Genomic DNA, 17,748 nt, shown 5'->3' on the forward strand with positions numbered 1-17,748 from the left:
TCCTCGTTTCCTCCTCCAATGCCGTATCATTCAACAGAAAGAAAAAAACAAAAAAAAAAAAAAAAAGAAAACGTAGATACGATTGATTTAAGCCTGGTGGTTAAAATTCTACCATGTCAACGTAATGAACATTGTATTTTATTAAAAAGCTTCCTTTTATTTCTCCAGTTTCACCGTGTGCGTTTTCCCTTCTTCTCTCTTTCTCTTTTTCCTTGGCTGAGCGCAAAGTGGCGGAAAAAAGGGATTCCCTAGTACCTGATGCAATTAACTCGCTATTAACGAAGCAGACGTCGAGGCAGAGGCCCGCCGTTTCGAAAGTATAGCTTGCTGTACGTGATTAAAACGGGAATTCGTTATAGGCATATACCGAGCACGTCGATAAGATTAATTGATAAACGGCTAAATCGATCGCTCGATGGCTCCGTTGTAGTTTCACTTCGGCTCGGGCTTATATCGGGGGAGGAAAGATAAATATCTCGCTGTGGTGTGGTAATGATAATCGAGTTAATTCGAGTATGCGTTAATCCTGCGATGATCTGTGGCAAATTATGAACCAATATCCCCCCTCGTTGGTTTCGCGTATCCTCGCGATTCTTATACCGTAAATTCTCCAAACAACGAAGGAACCTCCAATCCTCCTTTTACCCGAATTTTGTTTCTCGTTTAAAGTTTAACAATTCTCGAATTATTTTGGATGGAACGTAAACGTCGTGGCAATTATCCTCTCGAGTAGTAGCTATCTTAGAACATCGCGTGGAGCTACGATATACATTGCAGTAAGAATTTTTGTAGATTATGGTCGCAGATTCGTCATCGTAGTCGACGATGCTCGAGTGCGTGTTGCAATCATTCCGCAAAGTACAATGTAAATAATCGGACTGCACGTACAAGTCCGCGTTTCTTAACGTGCGTGTGATGCATCGTGTTAATCGAGGCGGGAAAGAAAAAAAAAAAAGAGAAGTCGGCAAATGAAAAAGAAGATTGAAACTGAACAGGGAGAAAAAAGACCACGGGTCTGCGTAGTCTCACGCGGAGCCACATGTTTGAGTCGCCTTGTGTTGCTTCGATGCTTTCACTCGAAGAATCACACTCCTCGAGAGAATTAGTCAGTCGTGTTACTCATCGGTATCGTCACTTTCGTTTTTTTACTTTTCAACGCGTTCTTTCAAATTGTTGGAAACGTTTCACGAGTTTAATTCGCGTGGAGATTCGCATTTGCGGACGTGTGATTGTCTCGCCGATATACAAAACTGGAGGTGGTTAGTACGGGTAGATCGTGTAAAATGTGTCTAAGAAATCGAGCGCTTCGCGTGAAAAATACGGCGATAGTGCTCGTTGATGGAAACGAGTTTGCGTCGACGTGTCAGCTTTTGTAACATCCAGCGAGAGACAATACTACGAATTGTATGTACTGTCACGCGTTCGTAGAAAACGTAGAAAACGTTGTCCACGCACGAAACGTCGAAGTCGATGGCACACACGGTTGCACGTAGGCGGTGGGTTAAAGCTCGATTCCCAACGCGGACGCTTTTGTTCGAGTTTTTTTTTTTTTCGATCGGTTCTACTTCGAACGCGATGATTCAACGACAGCAAACCGTGTAACGCACTATCAGCCGTGTTTGTCTATAACTCTGTATCGTTGGCAGTCCTTGTACACGTCTAATAAACAACACATTCCGTCTCGTTCAAATGACATATGACCATCGTTGCAAGAAACTTTACGATGATCTAATCGTGAAACAAGTTAACGGCGTTGTTGCAAACGTTGTCTCGGTAGTATTTGAAGAGTGGGAAAGCATCGCGGAGAAGCGTCGGGCTCGAGAACGTCCGATTAGGCGGATGAAAGCCTAGTGGGAGAACGAATCGAAAGAGAATGTAATTAAACGCGAAACGTTCGGTGAAATTGTCCGGACGACGATTTAATAAGCACGTGCCGTGTAATTTCAATTAGCTCGTGATGCTCGCGAAAACGAACGTCGTTGCGCGACGCGATGGTGTCTGGTATAGCTCTTGTCTCGCTGGCTATTAATATAGCGAATCTCCTCGTGTAATAGGTATAGGAACGATAAGTAACGATTAAAGCCGCATCATTAAGACGATAATGTCTCATCGATACGCGAGTCATTTGCGTGCAATTTTTGTATCCGCGAGTCGCGTACACGTGTTCACGCGACTGTCTGATAACAACAGACGCAAGCCACTTGTATTATCTGCAGGATGTTTCTTTAACTGGGTGCTACGTACTTTGAAGGGTGCATTCGACGATAATTTCTGTCTTATGTACTCCAACTGTTCGCGATAATGTAGGAACGTTATCTGTGAACATCTACGGCTAACAAGTATATCGTTAATCGGCTTTGCTATTTGCATTTGCATTTTGATAATCGTTCGAAGTACATGCTTGGTGTAAAGATAAGAAGATAGAACAACGACAGTAAATTAGACGCATAAGTCGTTATGAACGATAGTTATTTCAATGACTCCGAGTCGGATAATGTTATACAGTTTCTACGTAAATTCGTTCGATATTCCAATGACAAAACGTCATCTGTCCGAGCTAGCGGAGAATCGCGTTTGACAATCCAGCTTCGAAATTTCTACTTTTTTCTATGTCAGATGCTCGAAAACTGCTGGAGTCTGAGGCGAGACGTTTCAACCTGTAGCTCGGCGACCCGAGAGCAACTCGTGGCGACGTAAAAAATGACAGGGGAGCCCGCGAAAGGTTCGGTAGCCGGTCGACGCGTCACGAACGATCACGAAGCGGAATCGAAAGAGCTGGCTGGCGGCTGGTTCATTCGTGGCGGCCGCTCGTACTCGGTTGTAGCCGGTCAGTGTAAACTCGGCTTTATTCGGCGGAGCGGTGGCTCCGACTTGCTCGCTCGCCCGCTCGCCCGCTCGCTCGTCGCTCGCTCGCTCTCGCCTCTTGTGGTCTAACGGAGAGAAAAGGACAAGCGGCGCGATAGGTGACGCACGGGTTAGAGCGGCACGGCGGGAGGACAGTGGCGGGAAGACGGCGACGGCGGCGGCGGCGGCGGCGGGTGGTGGGTGGCGGATTGGAGGCGGTTAGGTGGCGGCGGGAACAGAGGGAGGAGGGATACAAAACGCGTAAACAGAGAGTCAACATGTAAACAGGCCACTCGCGAGACAAACAACGTGGGGGCCGCGGGCTGTTCACCGAACGAAGCAGCCAGGCTTTCGCCTGTTCCGCTCGTACGTACGTACGTACGTACGTTCGTTCGTTCGTTCGTTCGTTCGTTCGTTCGTTCGTCCGTTCGTACGTTCTCCTCTCTTCTGTTGGCGTTTCGTTCGTGTGTGCTTCGTTTCCGTCCATCGGTCCGTCTGTTTCTCTCGGTGTATGTTGGCACTCCGGCGTGTGTCGGATTTATCGAATCTTGTGGTGGCGTTCGTCGACGGGTACCGGCGTGTTCCAACCGAGCCGAGTCAAGCATCGATCGCGGTTACCTCGCTCGTTTCAGTTGCACGGATAACGCGCGGCCGATAACTGTTTTAAAAGCGGTTGAAATCGATCGTGAGACCGATTCGCTCCCATTTTCCAGCGGCGTGACTTCAAGGTCGGCACCGTATTTCGGCAAAGTGCGCTCGGCGTGCGACCCGCCGTTTGACCCGCCGTTCGATTCGCTGTCGTTCTTGCTGCACGTGATTTTTTTTCCTTTCTTTTTTCTTTTTTTTTTTTTTTTTTTACGAGAGTGTGACTCGTGTCATCGATGAAAAACCAGAGTTTATTAGTCTTGAATATCAATAAACCTTTGCCAGCTATCACGCGATGTAAAGTGAAAGTTCATCGGTCAATGTACTTGAAAATTTTCGTGAAGGTTCGATTTATTGTTGATAAGGAGTTTAGCGGGGAAGTGCGAAGTACATACGAAGTCACATCGGTGATATGGTACGTTTTGTTTACTCGGCTCGCGTTCATTCTCGTTCGTAGTTCAGTGGACCGTCGTTTAGTGTGGTGTTGATAGTTTTTGCCCCTCAGATACCTCAGACCTGTTCAGACCTGCCATACCCGAAGATCAAATAGTTTTGCTCTTGCGTTTGTCTCGGTACGCAGAATGTTAGCTAGTTTCCCGGTGATGACGCAAGGTTCTATCGCGTTCCGCGTTACCGGAAAATCGATTAGTGTTTGTTCGTGCACGTGAAAATCGGTGGCATCGTGGAAATTGGATATACAGAGTGCAGAGAGCAGAGAGCAGAGAGATAGAGAGAGAGAGAGAAAGTGAGAGTGAGAGTGAGAGAGAGACAACATTCCTCCTCGTCAACAGGTGTACGCCTTAATGATACACCGATGAGACGATGGAGATTGCTGTTAACATCCGTGTACATTGAAGAGGAGGTGCTCTGCGTTCTCGCGTGAATCATTAGTTTCTTGCAGCGGTCTGCTACCACGTGAGTAAGCAATCGTTATCGTATGTTTTATTGAGATTTATGCGACGCGTTGCCGTGTGTAAATGTCTAATTGTTGCACGAGAACGGCCGTGTGTGCCTCGCCACTCGCTAACTTTAGGAAAATAACTGTTTACCGTTCGTTCGGCCTAAAAAGAAATGCTATGCGGAAACGACGGCTATCGTAATGGTTTTTTAATGGATTCGAGCATCAGCTACGTATAGAGGTTACGTACACGCGTGTGTCTGGCGTAAGATCGCCTTGATTTTCCTTTTTTTTCTTTTTCTTCCTTTAACGTCGATTCGTCGTTATTCAACTCTTGTATGTACATACGTACGTACGTACGTACTCGCTCGCGTTCCGTTTCGTCATCGCGTCGAATCTGGAGCGCCGCTACACGTGGGACGCGTGCGCAACCACGTGCACAGGCTGCACGACATCGAACGATAATATCGATCGATCTCGAGAGACGTTGACAGCCTAATTCCAGGTCGCCCCGATATGGACAAGTCAATTCCAAGTTTTTCCACCGAGCCATTCCGATCGAATCACGTCGAGCAAAGTCAGTTTCAATCGCGTTTCGCTAATCGGCGGTGTTTCTGTATTACTGCCACGGAACAATTAGAGGATCGTGTCTCCGACCGAATCGGAACGAAGTTCAAGGATGAATCGTGACGCTACGGTATTGTGTACGACGCCTAAGTTTATCGTGTGTTTCGCTTGTTTAGCATACCTTGAATACCTTCCAGAGCGATGAAGTCACTCGCGTGACCGATCCAGCAAGCAATTATTTCGTGCAAAAAGTGATTCGTTACCGGTTTATATATCGATTTTGCCCTACTCGTTTATAATTCCATCGTCGCCGACGATGGTTTTCGTTCAGGAACGTTCTGTGAAAATACACACTTAATCGATTCGTTCAGTCTCGTTGATCGAATCCGAGCGATTTAATGGCTCGTTAAGTGTCAAAGAATAATTCGACGAAATTTAAAGCCAAGTGAACGAAGTTGTTCTTCTCTCGCGAGCCTTGCTTCTTCCCGTCGAATCGAAGTTTATTGCAATAGTTTTGGGAAAGGAAGCGTATGTACATACTGTGCGTTTGAAAGACTCGCCATCGCGTTCGAGTGATCGTGCAATTACACCGAGTAACGTGTGTCTTCTGTTGCAAACGTTATTTCCAACAAAAAGGATGCTTATAAAACGGCAGAGGTAATCCGCCTGTGCTGGCCGGAAGTCAAATTTCTTGAGGCGAGTTTCCATTAAGCGTCTCGGTTTATAATGGTTTTACAGCCGTGGATAAGAAGTAAATCTTACTTTACGAAGTTCCACCGTGGTTTCTTCGACCGTACGTACGCTCTTGTCCGTACGTGTAACGTTGCCGAGTCTCTCCGGAAGATGGAAAACATCGTGGTAACGATCGGTACTAAATCGTCGTTTATTTATCCGGGTACTTGGGATCGGGAACTTGCTTTTTTTTTTCTTCTCGGTGAGGTACCCGATAAAACTTTCCTTTACGATTCCGTTCCATTCATGTTCTCCTCTCGTATTCGAGGCAGGTTACACTTTTCCACTTGGATATGGACGCGGCGTCTGCCGCCAGTCAGTCGGGTCTTTAGACCTCCGTGTGGAATAAGAAACATTAAAAAGTGTTTGAGGGCAAAAGCGAGTAAACAGTTGGTTATTTATAGCCGAGCTGTGCGCCGACTTGCAAGGTGGACCGAATAACAGGGAAAACCGTAAGCTTTCGTCGTATGTACGCCACGGTCGTTATATTCTCCGATGAAAATTTTTTTCGAGCCAGCTTTTTAAAAACTCTCCTCGTCGCGGTTGAAACTTGCGGCGTCTGGCGTTGAAAGATAACGAGAGACGCACACTGCGGAGATTAATATGGAAATGATCGATATCGTTTCTCTCGGATCCGTTTCGTAGAAAAACGCATTCTTTCGTTCTTTCGCTGTGGAAGTTTATGGAACTGAAAACCGACCGACACGAAACGCACGCTTCTATCGTATTTGCGGTTATAATGTATAAATAGCGTCTCCAAGAAAGGAGGCTCGTATCTAGAATGAGACTCACTCGGGGCCAGGCAGTCGCGTTGATTGCTTTATAATAGCCAAACAGCGACATGAGAAAAAGAAGACGATGATGAAAAAAAAAAAGAGTCGTTTTCTAAAAGGAAAAATATATTATTAGCGACGTGTGTTGCTACATCCGCTTAATAAGTTTGTGTCCGCCGATTAGTGGCCTCGTGTGAGTCTCGTTTGTTGGTTGCTGTTTACGAAATAAACGACACGCCATATACGCATGTTTATTTCCGTTTCGACACGGTTTTTCGGCGGCAAGGTGTTGATCGCGGAACGGACGGGCGGGAGGGAGGGAGGGAAGACCGGAAAGTGACGAGAGCGTGTAAAGAGAAGTGGGGTGAAAAAAGAGTAACGCGTACAGAGAGGCGTGAAAAATACAAAAGCAATTTGCGGTCGTAACACGGCGTAAACAGCGCCGAGCAAACAACTGATACAAGCGAAATAAAGAGTGGTTCGTTTAAAGATTTCATTGAACTGGCACCGATAATGGACACCGCGCGTACACAAGCCTAACGGTTCGTATTATCAAAAGAAACTATTGTCGAGCTGTTGTTAACAATGCGTTGTTATTAAAGCCCGTGTGTTCCCGTGACAACCGGGGACATTGTGCGCCGCGATACTGCCAGCCTAGAAAATCGTAGAACCGAACTTTTGTTCTACGTGGGACAAGGTTTTTCGCACCTTGCGAAATTAAATTCCCTGACCTTCGATCGTCGGATCGTTCGCGACGCTAGAGCAAGTACAACGGCTCGAACCTCGATCGTATCTTCCCGCGAGAGTCCTTCGATTCGTCGTATCTACGTAGAAAACGCGAACGTGAAACGTGGCAACTCCGAGACGATAAATCTAAGCGAGATCAGATGCTTCTAATTGTCCAGAGAAAGAGAGAATTGCCCTCGCAATATTTTCTTAGCCTGATACCGATCGATTCGTTCGAGTCGGAGCGCTCGTTAAAATTTACTGGCTGCTCCTTTATCGAAAACGAAAAAAAAAAAAAAGAAAAAAAAGAAAAAAGAACGCGTCGTCTCTGTTAAAATTCGTCTTGCTCGTCTCCGTCACGTATGTACACGTCCAGAGTGGACGTAAACAGTTCTATGACTTGGAAAAGATACATCGCATTCGTATGGTCATTATCGGTTTTCTATAAATAAAATCACGCTTCTCGATAAAGCTGCCTAGCGCGCGAGCCACAGTCGTTTAAAACGCGAGATTTACAGAGTTCTGTTATATAAATAACCACAATCACAGGCCGTGACGTCGGTCCGCGTGTAGTTCGCACACATTTGATCGTTTCCTTTCTCTTTTGTTTTCAATGAAGATTAATCGCCCCGTACGCGCGTCACTCCGACACTTTGGAACAAACGCACCGCTCACGAAATCACCGCATCTCCCCATGGGTGGGGAGCTAATGAACTTCGATTCTTTTTCATTCGTTAACACCGTCTTTCACCGTCGTTTCGATTTCCTCCTTTCCGTGCCACGATCCGCGAGTTCGAGTCACGTGTCGTTTATAATGTATACGCGTATTATACGCATTGTTGGTTTCTTTCTTCGTTTGCATGCGAAATTATATTCTGACGAGCAGTCGCTGCTCCGATATAGAACAACCGTACAACGGTTGTTTACGACAGATTTTCCGCGGTTCTTACGTGCCCGATGGAATGTAGCAGCCTCTCGGGGTCCGTTACTTTCTGAACGTTCGCCCATTGCCGAGATTAGAGCAGCGGCATTACTCATTCTCCCGACCTAATTGCACGTAGCGCGCACGGCCACGCCGCCGAAGAAAGTACGCGGCGGTACGCGCGCGCGTTTTACAAAAAGGCGACGCTTTTATCGTTTATTCGTTGGTGCATTGCCGCTTGAACGGAACATGTTCGTATCGCGCCATTTGCGAGCCAGCAGACGCGCGCCACCGCCGCTGTATACACCAGCGTAGCCCGGCATTTTTAAACTGGTACACTCGGAATTGAAAAAAAGCGGCATGAATGGTGCCTTGGAGGTTTCGTTTACACCGGCTCGGCTGAATATCAAAGCACAAAAGGAGGCTTTAAGCGACCACGATGACGACGACGACGACGACGAAGACTACGAGGACTACGAAGATGACGAAGGCGACAAAGACGACGACGACGTCCGCCACGAGTTGTGGACACACGCGTGTTGTTTAGAACACGCCACGACCATCGCGGAATTAACGCGAACCTGAGATTTCTTTTCTTTTTCCGCTCTTCTCTCCGTCTTCTTCCCTCGTCTATAGCCGACTTTTGTACGGTTGACAAAAAGAAAAGGGAAAGTGACGGGAGACGATTCTGCATTGTAGAAGTTGGAAAACGCGCTGGTTTCCTGTGCGTACACGCGCGCACGAGTGTCAGTTCGAACGACGTGTCGGTGTGGGTGCATTTAAATGCGACAGTGGGGAGCGGCCACGCGACGAGGCACCACTGTACATATGTATGTACGCACACGTGTACACGGATTTCATTCCTGCCATCCGGTTAAAGCAGAGCAAAATAAAAGGTGAAACAAAGCGAAGAGTACGTTTTCCGAGGGAGTTTCATAATACCTTCTTGAATAGAGCCAGCGAGATAGCCTTACACGCGCGTTTTATAATGTCGTTTGTGCGTGCGCGTACAAACAATGAGTTTACCTTGCCGCTTTTCAAGATGAACGCGGTGACACGTGGCCGGGTGAACCCGAAAAAAAAAAATTCGAGTCACCCGCTCGCGTGTTACGTTCCTCGCCTTATCCTCTTGAAACGGGAATGGGTTTAAGTGGTGTAGACACGATTCAACCACCGGCGCGGTGTGTTTTATTTTTTAATCGATACGCGTCGCACTTCTTGACGCTCGTTTAAAATCGCGAGATTCCAGCGTGGTAAATTGTTTCTCTCTCTTTACGTCTTTTTCATTTCTCTTCTTTTCTCTTCCTTCTGTTCTTTTTTACTTTTCTTTTTTTGCGGTAGTTTGCCGATGGTTGCAAGAAATTTACAGAGAGCCGCGCAATCACTTGGTTATTTCACCGGTTTATTGATTGATCAGGTATTCCCAAGTGGAATACCAACGCAATGGTACTCACGTCATCGTACTTTAGATATCGAGCGTTGATCTATTACATCGGCTAGATTAGTTTTCACCGTGTGGATTGCGAAATAAAAAGTTTCAAACCCGCCGGGATCCATTGTAAATTAGATCATTTGTATTCCTTGTTACAACACCGTCGCTCGATTTTCTGTAACGGTGTTATTCAACGGGCTCGCTTCCAACCTCCTCCCCCTCCCACCGCCGGCCTCGTGGTCCTTCGCAAAAATTGTGAAAAATTACTCGTTACGTTCTCGCGTTGCTCCCGACAATAGCGAAATCCTTCGAAAGCTATTTTAAAAGCAATTATCTCGGAGTTAGCTTGGTTAGAGAGTCGAGAGAGAGAGAGAGAGAGAGAGAGAGAGAAAGGGAGGTGGGAGACGCATCGAAAGAGATCGATAATTGATCGTTCCACCGGCGTCGTCTCATTGTCAAGGGCAATTGCATGAAAATTCACGGTGCGCGACAGATAGGAAAGTCGCGTTTCCCCGCGTGTACATACAGGCTGCTGGCGCGCGTGTAGCGCCGCGGCAAAGTATCCGCGATGTCATTTGTATTCCGATTATTTGTGCGGAGAGCGTGTAATCGATTTGTCATAATGACGTGCACTTAAATTATCTACACGGATAGTAGTTATTTAAGTGTAAAGGGATTTATGGTTGTACAACCGTGTCGGTTACGATATACAAGCGAGTTTGAGCAGGCGCACGCTCGTAAATCAAAAAGGCTAGAAGTTTGTTACACGGGGGGCGGAGGGGGGGGGGGACGACCTTTTGACTAACGATTAATTTGTATTAACCCGCGAACGGTTTCGAGTCGAACGTTCAGAGGATAAATAATCTCTATCTCGTCGTGAATTATCTTATCTCGCTTGTAATACAATCGTCGATGATCCACGATTGCGCGCGGGAACGCCGCAATTTTCACGTCGAGCCACGATCGCGGTGAACTTCGAGGGCACTAACATTGAATTAAGATTGAATTTTTCTCCCGTTTGGTACGAGACGCGTGTTTCTGGCATCAAGGTTGTCTCGCGACGACGCCGTTTTAGAACAATGCAGAATGCAGTAATTCCGTTTTCTTGGTCTCGAGAACCGGCTCGAGAACGTGTTTTCTTCTTCTGGGGGAATTAAGGGATCTCTCATACCGAGCACGCTGACGTTCTCGTGATTCAGGCGGCCAGCAACTTGGTCGACATAAATAATCAACGTATTTCCCCGATAAAGTGTGTCGTCGTCGTCGTCGTTACTCGAAAACTTAGGATCTTGAAGCGCGAGTTTAAGGTACTGGCGTACAAAGGGGTCACACGGCTCGATACGAAGAAAACTTAATGTGCGGTCGTCCACTGAGATACTGACTCGGAAATTACACGCACGTGTTTTACGCGTATGCACGCTCTCTTATCGACTTGCGCACAGATACACGCGCAGACGTTGGTGCACACGACACGCGTATATTTACGTTCTTATTGCACGTGCTCGAAGCGTAACAATCGTGTGGCTCCGATGAAATTTCTTCGCGACAAATTGACGGTATGCACTTTTATGAATATGTATTAGGCTGGCTTGTGCGTGCTCGTGCGTGCTCGTATGTCTTTTCAAAAAAAAAAAAAACGCATCGTGTGTGTTTGTTATATAGGTCGTTTTAGTTTTGCGTGATACGTCTATGCCGCGATAATTCCACGGTAGCGAGTTCTCGGTGACAGTCGAGGCTGTCTTGGCGGTAATTGATTAATTGAACGGGCTTCAGTCGTTCGCAGATTTAACTGAGTCATGCAATTACCTGAAAGGAGGATTTCCTGTTTAGGCCACGGAATTAAGTGGGTGTTCGTAGATACGGTCTATTCGCGTTTAGTATCGTGTCGAATTATGCATATACTCCGCCCAACGTTTTCTCGCAAAGATCTCGACGCGGAGGACGCGTCGAAGTTTCGCGATCGTGTCACGCTTTGGGATTTTCACGCGGTGTGATATTTCGTCTGGCCGTTGAAACGCGCCGTTCGACGCAATATCGTCGACGAGCAATTATTTCAGATACGGCCTCTCTGCTTGATATTATTTACGCACGCACGTTCAAATAAGTTCATTATCGATCGGTGGTTTTTTCACGCGGAACCCTCTCGACCATTCGATCCATTTGCGCGCCGAACAGTTTAAACCTGAAATTAATTTTAAATGGAACGATAACAATTTACGTTTGTCCCATCTTGATACCGCGTCTCGCATCAACGCTTGTTATACAAGCCATTTTCTTTTTTTGTTTTTTTTTTGTTTCCCCTCTCATTGTTCTCGCAACGTAAGCCATAAAGCGTTTCTGTTAGTTTGCACGTACGTTTGCAACGACCGTGATTCTCTTTGAAATTTCTATTTACAATTTCACGCGCAAACAGATGCCATAAATTATCAGCCGATAGGTCAATCGCTCGTCGTGTGTAACGTCCGAGTGTATAGCAGTCGTGTACTATGTAGTCGTGGTACGTTTGAAAGGTGGTAGGTGTTCCTTGGGATCGAGTAATATATAATATGCGGCCGATCTAACCCGGCACGCCGGGTATTGTAAGATTACGTAAATCACGTTAAGGAGCACCTTGCCTGGAAGGAATCCCATATATTACTCCAGTCCTAATATGGCCGTACGTGCGTGCATCCCTGATGGTTTGCCGGCTCCTTCAGATGACACGATATCAACCCTGCCTCTTGCCGCCTTGCTCGGAACGTTTATTTCCGGCTTACGTCTGTCGTATACATCCGTTTCACTTCCTCTGCAGGGACTCAAACTTTTCTTATCCTCTTTATTACACTCGATTATTCCTCCTTGAGTTTCTCTCTCGCTTTTCTTTCCTTTCTTTCTTTTTCTTTTTTGCACGAGTTAATTAAACTCGTCTCGTCAAACGGGGACGTCGAATAGTTCCTTTCAACTTTCTTTCTTGGTTGTTTTTATTCTACTTTAGTTTTACTTTACGTTAACGCTGTCGGCGGCGCACTCTGGTAAACAACAGTAACTTCAAAAAACTGCGATATTTTCTTCTCCCCGTGAGATTGTAGAACCGCGTTAATTCTAAGGTTAACCATTGTTAGAATTGTTAGCGTCGTGGATCCTCGCGGTGAAATCGGTCGGAAACCGAAGAAAAGAGTTTGAGAACCGCTGTGAGGGTCTTTCAAGCGAGAACCTCCAGGAAAGGGTTAAAGGAAGGGCGTGTAACTCTCCGTTATCTCGCCGTGCTTCCGTCGAGGGGGTTGAACGCGCGGTGGGGGTAGTTTCTCAACGGGGGCGAGAGGGACACGGCAATGGGAAAAGGGACTTGAGGGCCAGTGCTCCGAAGTTAAAAGAGGTCCGCAACATTTTCATGATTTTCCCAGGCTAATTGTTATGCATGGCGCACATCCCGGCCGTTTAGCCTTTAAACTCCGCGACCTTCCCCTCCTTCCTCTCTCCGTACGTTCCTCCGCTCCCTTTCTCTCCGTTCTCCTTCTTCCTTCGCTGTTCTTGCCACGCGAGCATTTCCTTTCTCTCTTGCAAAATGTCGTCGGCCAGCTCCCGTCCCGCACTTTTTCAGCTACGTCACCGAACCTCACGTTTCTCCTCTTCTTCTTCTGCTTCTTCTCCTTTTCGTACGGCTCGCAGCGACCTTCTTCTCTTCCTTCCTCTTTTCCCCACTCCTTTTTTATTTCTTCTCGTAGCAGCGCGATAAGAGGACGCGCACGTGCTTCCGCGCCCTCGCAAGGGCCGCCTTCCGAGAGAAACCGATACCGGCTGGGTCACGGGCCAACCGTCTGTACGAGTTTTAGGAATAACCGAGATTCCCAGGCCGAGTTTTCGGCTCGCGATGAGAAAATTCTTACTGAAGTTGGAATTGTAACGATTAGCGCTGTCAATTCCACTTGGCTTACTTTCCTAGTTTTTCATTCTACTGCGCGTTTATAACGCGTAACTAAAAATTTTTGTAACTGATAAGAAACCTTCGGACTTCGCCTTGCGTAGATATCAATCATCTAAACTCATCGGACTTGGAACTAGAAACAGAAGAGAATAAGAGAAAGGACAGACTTAGTTGGCTCAGTTAGCCCAAGAAGCTTCGAAGAAAAGATAATTACTGCATTCTCCGTTTTTGTGTTTCACGTTGGTTTGTCGCGACTCATACGGCAAACGTTACAAAAGCAACGTTCCCGTTTATAGCCTGCAAACGTACTAGCGTTTGAAATTTATGAAGGTGCACCGTAAAAAGATTGAACATTGGTCACAAGCGTTGTTTGCCTCTAAAGTACACGCGCCGTGTCAACCACATACGTAACTCGTGCGCTATCGATGCTTAACTCAGATGTAGGTCTTGCGATCCTTACCTCGTGGTTGTACGCGTCGAACATCACGCGACGTTCTACCACAGCCCGGATACACATCGCAGAGACACGTAACGACAACGCGATGTTTAAACACCGCGATAGGAAACGGGGCCTCACTTTGTGCGAAGTATCCACAACGCGTGGAAAACGCGTTCTCTCGCGGGTAAGATGGCAAGCGAGAGGTAGCGGAAAGTTTCGCGAAATGCTATAGACGATAGACGATAGGGAATTGTTGCCGTGTTCTATAGATAGACCTCTGTTCTTGATTTATTATTTTTAGTACATACGTCAGCATTATAGCTCTCGCGTAGGGTATAAAACGCAAACTCAAGCCACTCATTTCCTTTCCACGCCGATGTGTACCGAATGCTAAGTTTAGCGTGTACCGGCCAGCTTGACTTCAATAGTAAATGACACTCGGATGCGGTAGTTTACCGTTGATGACGTCCTGCGACGCAGCGATACTCGCGAGAACAATGAGCCCGTCTTCCGATCGGCTATCTTTACAAACAACCGCGTCGCGCTATTACGCGCTCGTCCCGATAAAAATGTGTTTAATCCACACGCCTTGGACGTTTTCTTTCTTTTCGATATACATCTCGCGACGATATACGACGCTGTCCAACGGCGGTGAAAATCTTGGCGACCATTCAAACGCGTCGTTCAGTTTTGCAACTGTTTGTCATTTTCACGAATTCCTCTGTACGCGAATCACACTGTACAACGTTGCAATACGTTGATGTATATATATATATATATATATATCTTTGATTCGTGTACTTAACAGAGATGACGCGATAAGAGAAGAGTAAAATACCAATCCTATCAATTATTTCGTATCATATTCGTCTCCATATGAAGACGTTTTAAGTGCCTTATGATCTGTGATTGACTATCTCGATTTCATCCCTCCCCGCGAAACACGACACGAAATATTTTCGATAAATTTAACTTCGACTTCAATCTCACGTTCGTTGGAACGTGAAGGGTGACTGAACTGATCGATCGATCGATCTCCCACTCTTTAGAAAGCGCTTTTTCTATTTTCAGTCGTATATCCGTAAGCACGATGCACGGTGGACGGTTGGTACGTTCGTGGGCGAACAACGTTCGTGTGACGGAGGTGTGACGGTAGCGAAGGGTGCGACGACGTGGTGGGTATCCGACAGCGTCGTGGCAGCGACGCAAAGACCTTGTACCAGGGGGAAAGGAGCTTCGGGGAAGGGTTAAGCGTGTCCGGTCGGGAAATAACTTTCTTACCTACTTACGCCTTCATCTCCTGAGGGCAACTAACTGCGAAACGTCTCGAAACTCTTCGCTTCCTATCGTATTGTGATGTCGAGGAGGAAGGTGTCTCCTCTCGAGGGATCCGGGGTTTCTTGTTTCGCGTTCGACAGACCGCGACCTCGGTAAACTTGGGTAGTACTCTGGAAACTGCTGGAATCACACCGTCCTGCTCAAAATTCATCCGGCGCAACTTCTCTCAAGCCTACATTCCGATCGCGGGGTACCAGTTGATTCTTCCCTTTTTCTTCCTCTCGTTCTTTTTGCCTTTTTCTTCGTCTCCCTCTACCGCTCCGCTCGAACCACTCCTCTCTTTATCGTAGAATTAAAATTCAATTAACGTTCGATTACGGTTTCCGTGGCGCGGCAATCTCGCTGAGATAACCGATATTACTTGTTCGGCGTGAACAAGGTAATTACGAATGTATCGCGCTGGACTCGCGATAACGGCACAGCCGGTTAAACTACACGATCAAATACGCAATAATTTTCTGTGCGGTTAAAAGCGTGCGCGCCTGGGTAGGGTGTGAGAGGATAGGGAGGTGGGATAGGGATGGAGAAGACGAATTTACAAAGAAGGAACGATGAAAGAAGGAAGGCGAAAGAAAGAAGGGGAAGAGAATAGGAAGAGAGAGAGAGAGAGAGAGAGAGAGAGAGAGAAGTTAGCCGAGCGTGAAAGTCGTGCGGACGGCGTTACATCGATAACCGGGTGGGTTTTCTCTCGGTTGCTGGCGACTCTTTGCGGCGCAGGGGATGCGGAGACTAGGGTTCACGCGGCCGGCTCTTCTAACCTCGCGGGACACGCGATCTTGCCAGTGTATTAGCCGTTGTTTATTCGTACTTGCATGCGCACTTACGTGAATGCAAACGGACACCGGCGATATAACGAACCGTATTTTCTAGCGTGTTGCGACCACCAATATCTCGCCGCGTAAAGCACGCACGTGGCTGTAACAGAGTAGAAAGGCAAGCTACGCCTAGTGTTAAGCTCGATAACCGGCGTGTTTAAACGAAACTCGTTCGTATCAACGTTTGGTCTTTACTTTACGCATGCGTCGTGTAATTACGCTGGTTGATACACGATTAAACCTCGAGCGACCGCTTAAACCCCTTTTGACCGAGTCATTTGGCAAATTTAATCCGAGACAAAGCTAACTCACGTTGGATAATTAGCGAATCGAGACGCGAACCGGGTGCCTCAAGAGTCCGGTTTACCACGATTATCGACTGATTTCACAGGCCAGCCAGGCCTGTCTCTCTGTTGCTTATCCACGATTACGGAATAAACCGGGACAGACCGTGTTGAATTATGGACGCGTTAAATATTTCAGGCTTCTTCGTCCCGATGTCGCCTCGCAATTAACGGAATCGTGATCCTACCGATAAATAGAATTACCGTTTATTCAATTCTCTTGTACGCCGGTTTATTCAATTCTCTTGATCCGTGTCGACAGTGGCAACTATTTCGGAGACTCGAATCTATTTCGACGTCGAGCGATACCACAGCCAGGTAGCACCTCCAGGATCATATCCCTCGAAAGTCACTTTCGCCAGTCACTTCGGCGGTAGCAAATTTGCAAGGATCCTTGGTCGAGGCGCGAAGCGTACATCGAGGCGAGACGCGACGCTTCCTTGGACGTACGAGCGTGTATCTGAACCGTGCAACACATATTTTCTCGTAATCTGTGGCATTGCGTGTTTCGATAACACGGCCAGCCAGTCGGCACTGGTATTTTATGCTCTCGCACCTTTCCTCCTCGTCGCAGCTCTTCCTTTCAGCGCGATATCTTCGAGCTTGCACTTAGGCGAAGGTGACCGCCCACGTACGTACAAGTACCCGTATACGCTTTAGCTTTTGGTATTGGCTGGATCACGCTGACGCGAGCCGTGTATACGCGCTCGTTTTCACTGTTATTACGCGAACCTTGCACACCGCCACCGATCCGTCGCGACTTTGCAGAGTCTTTGATAAAATCTATCGAGCGACAAGTGACGTAACTAATGACACAACGATCCTGCGTCTACCACCAGGGAAATAGCGAAAACGATATTTTATGCGAGAGTTTACGCGGGATTTTTCGCAGTTCACGTTGAAATGACGTTTACGGCGTGTAACGAGACGCTGGTGGGTTGGCGCGATCGATGATAAAGGACATGATTATGTCGTAAAAGTCCTGTGTGTTGTCGCGGACGAATTGAATTTTTCCTGTTTGAAATGCGATTCTACGCGAGAATAAGGGAGAGAGGGGAGGGGAAAAAAAGAAGGAAATACGCGAAAGAGTGCCTAACGGTTGCACAGGCTTTAAGAAAAGCACCGAGGTACGGTGCGGGGGATGGAATGCACCGGATCAAAGGAATCGTACATTTTTAATGATGTAACGCGATCGTTCGTAATATTTTATGCGGTATATAAATGAATAAAAATAATATATCACCGGTGGATGGCACGGTTTTATCGCACGCGCACGCACCGTCCGGTGTATTTAATCTGCGATACGGCATTCTACATACCTACGTACCAATAATGATGAATTCCTAGCGTTACTCGCGTTTGCCCGTCC

General features: G+C 47.0%; 1 protein-coding gene across 15 annotated transcripts in view; it reads left to right on the forward strand.

Annotated features, from left to right (window-relative positions):
• The window catches only part of LOC122535993 (transcription factor SPT20 homolog), a 224,753-nt gene that overhangs the window by 54,852 nt on the left and 152,153 nt on the right, over positions 1 to 17,748 (forward strand). For 2 of the 15 annotated variants that reach the window (XM_043667984.1, XM_043667988.1), the window contains exon 1: positions 3,099 to 4,404. The exons of 10 other annotated variants lie outside the window; for them this stretch is intronic. The gene's annotated coding sequence lies outside the window, so the exon portion shown is untranslated. Of the gene's footprint in view, positions 1 to 3,098; positions 4,409 to 17,748 lie in introns of those variants that run through there. 3 more of the 15 variants (XM_043667986.1, XM_043667989.1, XM_043667985.1) reach the window with 3 other exon arrangements.

The sequence above is a fragment of the Frieseomelitta varia genome, unplaced genomic scaffold, assembly GCF_011392965.1.
Source record: "Frieseomelitta varia isolate USP_RPSP 00005682 unplaced genomic scaffold, Fvar_1.2 scaffold_791, whole genome shotgun sequence".
NCBI classification, from domain to species: Eukaryota; Metazoa; Arthropoda; class Insecta; order Hymenoptera; family Apidae; genus Frieseomelitta; species Frieseomelitta varia.